General features: G+C 47.7%; 1 protein-coding gene across 3 annotated transcripts in view; it reads left to right on the top strand.

The window, feature by feature from the left end:
- The first annotated feature begins 267 nt into the window (after positions 1-267).
- Positions 268-6,000, top strand: part of ap2b1 (adaptor related protein complex 2 subunit beta 1) — a 199,428-nt gene continuing 193,695 nt past the window's right edge. For 2 of the 3 annotated variants that reach the window (XM_078422576.1, XM_078422574.1), the window contains exon 1: positions 625-743. The gene's annotated coding sequence lies outside the window, so the exon portion shown is untranslated. Of the gene's footprint in view, positions 538-624; positions 744-6,000 lie in introns of those variants that run through there. The other variant, XM_078422575.1, reaches the window with a different exon arrangement.

The raw sequence follows: 6,000 nt of genomic DNA, 5'->3' as shown, positions 1-6,000 counted from the left end.
GGGTGTAGGATAGTGTTAGTGTGCGGGGATCGCTGGGCGGCGCGGACCCGGAGGGCCGAAGGGCCTGTTTCTGCGCTGTATCTCTAAATCTAAAGTCTCCCCCTAAAAAGGCTGTGGTGCTGAACACTAAGACAGTGAAAGAACACATAGATGGAAATGTAAGAAGACTGCTGGGGATGGTGGTGTTGCAGCATCAGAGGGGGAGGGGTGTTGCTGAAGATATAGAAGAGCAGCAGTAAGTTGCAGGAGATGGTCGGGTGGGACAGGCGGCTGTTAGATGTCCAGGATTTGCAAGGAAACTGGCTAGTAGAGCATACCGGTTAGTGGAGGCGAGGATAGTTGTTGGTGAAACAGGCTGCTGCTGGAGGCTGGAGGTTGGTGTGGCTGCAAGGAGTTGGAAGGCAGCTAGTGGCACAAGCCGTCTTCTGGAGGCGGAGGATCATTGCTGGAATAGGGATAGGTTACTGGTAGTGAGAGCGAGCTGTTGGAGGTGCGGGAGTGCTGCTGGAGACGAAGGGAAGCGCATAGTAGAGGCGGGTGAGTGAGTGAGTGAGCTCCAGCGCCGTTGCTGGGGCTTGTCCGGTGCCTGCGTCGGTCGGTCGGTCCCTCCCACTCCCACTCCGCCGCCGCCGCCGCCGCCCACTTCCGGCTCGGCCTCCCGGGGACCGCTTTGCCCAGGACACAGCGCTCCTCCTGCCCGGCTCCAGCGCCCTTTGCCGTCTGTCCGGATCCGACTTCCACAGGTCGGTGTGGCGTTTCTCAAACCTGCCTGCCTCCCCCGGCTCGGGACCCGCCTTCAGGCCCGAGCTGCCCGGAGGCCGCACTGTTTCCTGACGGGCTCCGCCCAGCCTCGCTCGGGCCGGCCGGGTAGATCCTCACTCTCCCGTGGCCGTGTCGTACCTTGCCACCGTCGTGCGGGCAACGTTAGCTCAGTCGGTGCGGCCTGTACCCTCGGCTCTGGCAACCGTGCTATCGCTTCGCCTATGCTGGTGCCAGATTCATCCCCACTGATGAATAACGACCGGCCCATGAACGGCTTTCAACAGTTAATGTGTGGTCTGGTTGTCCGAGTGGTGTTGATGCCACCATTTATTGTAATTTTAGTGGCGGGGAATCACTTTGCCCCCATCCTTTCTTCTTGGTTGCAGCAAAGGGCTGTAAACCTGAACAGGCTGGTGCGTGGGAGGATGCTGTGTTGTCCAGATCACCCTCTGGATTGGTGGAAGTGTAGGTGCCTGGTGTCCTGGTGGGAGCATGTGTGATACTGGTGCAGTTTCCTGGGTGCGTGTCAATTACAGCTGTTTCTAGGTCTTGTGATGAATAAGCAGAAAAACAGGGGCTACAAACTATTGCTTAACAGAGTTGATGTGACGGTAAGAATTGTTTCCTTGGTGTGCAATCTTCAGTGGTGCGATTGCAGGTTGAGATGCGTGGTTGTGATAGGGCACTGTCAGCTATTGTCATAACATTATTTCATAGTTAAGTAGGTTCTATGGATAATTAAACTACTCTTGTTCAAAGTGTGAAATAATCTGTGGGTGAAGAGCTCCCTTTCCTACAAATACAACCTAGTAGATAAAAGTACAGCAGTATGAAATGAAGAACATAATTTGAATGCCAAATTTGAGGTGTTAATTCATCTCAAAAGTGTCACATATTCAGTGTCAATATTAACTATTCACGTAGTTAGACAGGTAGAAAAAGAAATGAACATTGGATTGACAGTTGAACAGTTCAGAAAGTTGGAATTGTTACTGGAGTGGTGGGGGGTGGGGGGGGGGGCTTTGTACTTGGAAATGGTCGTTAAGCAAGGGTTGTCATCTTCAGGAGACTTGTCAATAAGTATACATTAAAAGCTTTGTGAGGTCTAAAATACCAGTTTGCACTATTCCAGTATAATCACCGAGGCATCGGTGGAGCTGAATGAGTCAATGCAATATTACAATGGTATTTACATCAGCTGCAAGATCAGCTTGCTTTAAACTGTTCAGCTCATCCATGGAGAGGTGATTTCAGCTGCAGAACAATAATAGACAATAGGTGCAGGAGTAGGCCATTCGGCCCTTTGAGCCAGCACCACCATTCAATTTGATCATGGCTGATCATTCTCAATAGTACCCCGTTCCTGCCTTCTCCCCTTACCCCCTGACTCCGCTATCCTTAAGAGCTCTATCTAGCTCTCTTTTGAATGCATTCAGAGAATTGGCCTCCACTGCCATCTGAGGCAGAGAATTCCATAGATTTACAACTCTCTGACTGAAAAGGTTTTTCCTCATTTCTGTTCTAAATGGCCTACCCCTTATTCTTAAACTGTGGTCCCTGGTTCTGGAATCCCCCAACATTGGGAACATGTTTCCTGCCTCTAACGTGTCCAACCCCTTAATAATCTTATATGTTTCGATAAGATCCCCTCTCATCCTTCTAAATTCCAGTGTATACAAACCGAGCCGCTCCAGTCTTTCAACATATTGACAGTCCCGCCATTCCGGGAATTAATCTAGTAAACCTACGCTGCACGCCTTCAACAGCAAGAATATCCTTCCTCAAATTTGGAGACCAAAACTGCACACAGTACCCCAGGTGCGGTCTCACTAGGGCCCTGTACAACTGCAGAAGGACCTCTTTGCTCCTATACTCAATTCCTCTTGTCATGAAGGCCAACATTCCATTGGCTTTCTTCACTGCCTGCTGTACCTGCATGCTTCCTTTCAGTGACTGATGCACTGGGACACCCAGTTCTTGTTGTACGTCCCCTTTTCCTAACTTGACACCATTTTCCTAACTTGACACCGGTTGTTGGTCTTGGCCTTGATGCTGTTGGTGGGAGCCACTGAAAGTAAACTGAGATTAGCAGGGCATCTTTGCAATGTTGTATTATACCAAAACTACTAACTAGGTTTACATTTATGTTGGCTTGAAGAAAGAAGAATGTCCCAAAGTACTTCTTTGAGAGTGAAAAAAATCTTAAGATAGAAGAGGCTTTGAGAAATATAGCACTCACTTGAATTTACTATTTATTTTGTTCATTACTGCCTGATCCCATTGGGATACAGTTGCAATTAAATGATCAATTCATGTTTAAGTCTTGAGAGTAAAGTTATTAGTTTTGTGGCATATGTCTGTTCTCTTTTTAAAAGAGGTGATATTACAGAAATTTGAGTACCTTTTTGCATAAGCAGTTTGGCATTGATTTCAGTTGTAAATTATCTAGCATATTTGGCCTATTTGGATTATTGAGCAGTTTCTGCAAAAAATTACTTTTTCATGCGTTGTGGATGGAAATGTCAACATTTGTTTAGCAATCTCAAAGTCTGCCTGAACTCTGGAGGCTGTTATGATTCAGCCACATTGGTGGACCTGGAGTCAAATATGGGCCACATGAGGTGAGGATGTCAAATTTCCTTCCCTGAAGCACATTGGTGTAGTTTCATGATGTAGGTCGTCATTTCTGACCATAGATATTAATGCCGGATCTGTTCAATAGTCAATAGTCAATAGTCGTTTATTTGTCACAAACACATAAATGTGTAGTGAAATGAAACATTACCCGCAGTTAAACAATAAGACCAATAAGAATAATCAATAAAAATGCAATAACACATACAATCACAACTAACACCAAACAAAAAGAAACATCCATCACAGTGAGTCTCCTCCAGTCCCTCCTCACTGTGATGGAAGGCCACAATGTCTTTTTCTCTTCCCTGCCGTCTTGTCCCACGGTCAGGCTGTTGGAGTTGCCACGTCGGGGCGGTCGGGGCTCCCGATATTGAAGCCCCCGCTGGGCGGTGAAAGGTCAACGGCCTATTCCAGGCCGCGCCGGACGGTGAAAGGTCCACGGCGGGCCGACCCAAGCCCCGCGATTCGGGGCGGGCGAACACGTTGCCTCTGCCGCTGCCGGAGCTCCCGATGTCGGCCCCCATCCAGGGGCCTGCGGGCTTCCGACGTCCACGCGGCCCGCGCCGGAGCCTCCGGAGACGAGTCGCAGCCGCTCCCGTAGCATCCGCAGGCAGCCAGCGCCGCAGGTGGTGAGTCCGGGCCGCGGGCTCTGCGAACCAGAGCCCCAGGTGGTCCCAGGTGCATGGCCAGTGGTAGGTGGAGCCCGCCGGTCCCAGGTGCATGGCCGCTGGTAGGCCGCAGCGGGAACGGAGACACGACACAGAAACAAAGGTCGCGTCTCCGTTCGGGAGAGAATTTTACAGTTCCCGTTCCCTCCCACCCCCCCCCCCAACAAACATAACATACAAACACTACACCATATTAAAACTACAATTCATACAAAAACAACAAAAAACACAAAAGACAGACGGACTGCAGGCAAGCCGCAGCTGCGACGGCAGCGCTGGCTCCTCCGTGAACTTAAATTCCACAATTGTCAGATGAGATTTGTACTCTGGTTCAATGGCCAAGAACTCTGACTGCTAGTTCAATAACTTAATCACTCGGTTACCATATTTATAAATGTCTTTAATATAAGGAGATAATGCTTCTTATTCTTTTTCTCCAGAAGCCTGCAAATAGAAATAATACCAGTTGTTTCCCCCTTGTGTTGAATCCTTGAAAATAATTCCTTCCTTTAGGTGTAGACCCCTTGTAGGCTTGGTAGAGAGGCCTGGTAGTCAGATTACTGGGCTAGCAATCGTAGTTCTGGGCTATTGATCCAGAAACACGAGTTCAATTCCCAGTATGACAGATAGGGTGCTTAGCTTCAAATTATTATATAAATGTGAATTAGGTAAAAGTAGATTCCTCAATAGTGACAACCAAGAATCAACTGCTTTCGAGTAAAAACCCACTTGGTTCACTAAGGTCTTTTGTGGAAGGAAAGCTGATAACCTGACCTGGTCATTTGTGACTGCAAAACCAAAAATGTTGATGCTAAACTAGCTCTGCAGTTTAGGGGGAATTAAGAGTGGATGACAAATCTAACATTTGCCAGGAGGTAGACACAAAATGCTGGAGTAACTCAGCGGGTCAGGCAGCATCTCTGGAGAGAAGGAATGGGTGACGTTTCAGGTTGAGACCCTTCTTCAGTCTGAAGAAGGGCCTCGACCTAAAACGTCACACACTCCTCTCTAGAGATGCTGCCTGACCCGCTGAGCTACTCCAGCATTTTGTGCCTACCTTCGATTTAAACCAGCATCTGCAGTTTTCTTTCCTAAGATTTGCCAGCAACAGCCACATCACGTGAACTAGTAAATAAAGAGAAAAGCTGCTGATGATATATTGACCTGTACTTTGCCAATGAGCTGACGTCACTGGGTGAGGTTAGCCTCTTTTCAGTTGCAGTGGGGTGTGAACTGGCTATTAGTATTTTCGAGATATCTCTCTCCTCATAACATTAAACACCTATCTCATTTTGCTCTGATCTTCACTAATGTAGGGATAGCCTTTACATTAGAAATGTTGCTTTGTTAAAATCTAGCTGGTTTACCGATGTGCTTCAATCTTGGGATGTGTCGCTCTTATTCATAGTGTCAGACAGCAAGGAACTTGTGGCCTATCGAGTCTATGCCCATCATCAACCACCCAATCCCATTTTTTCTTTTTTTCCCCCACATTCTCATCAACTCCCTCCAGATTCTACCACTCATCTAAGCAGTAAGAGCAATTTACAGCGGCATGTTAACTTCTCAACCTGCATGCCTTTGGTGGAACAAACTAGAGCCTAGGGAGGGGACCCATGTGAGGGAACAGGAAAATGTGCAATACCCACATAGGACCTGAGGAACGATTGAACCAGGGCCCTGGTGCTGTGAGACAACGGCTTTACCACCTGTGCCACTGTCCTGTCGAGTCTTGGCTTACTTGTATTTCACCAATCCATGACTGACTCATTCCTTCAGACATGGCCCAGCAAATCCCCGTAATTAATATTTGCTACGTAAGAAGTTGGTCCAACATTCCCTTCTCAAGGCAAGTCAGTACGAGCACAAAAAATCTGTTGAAATCAGCCTCATCCCAAAAATATAAGCAGAAAATAAATTACATTGCAATGAG

Source organism: Rhinoraja longicauda, chromosome 26 (genome assembly GCF_053455715.1).
Source record: "Rhinoraja longicauda isolate Sanriku21f chromosome 26, sRhiLon1.1, whole genome shotgun sequence".
Taxonomy (NCBI): domain Eukaryota; kingdom Metazoa; phylum Chordata; class Chondrichthyes; order Rajiformes; family Arhynchobatidae; genus Rhinoraja; species Rhinoraja longicauda.
This window is presented reverse-complemented; position numbering and strand designations above follow the sequence as displayed.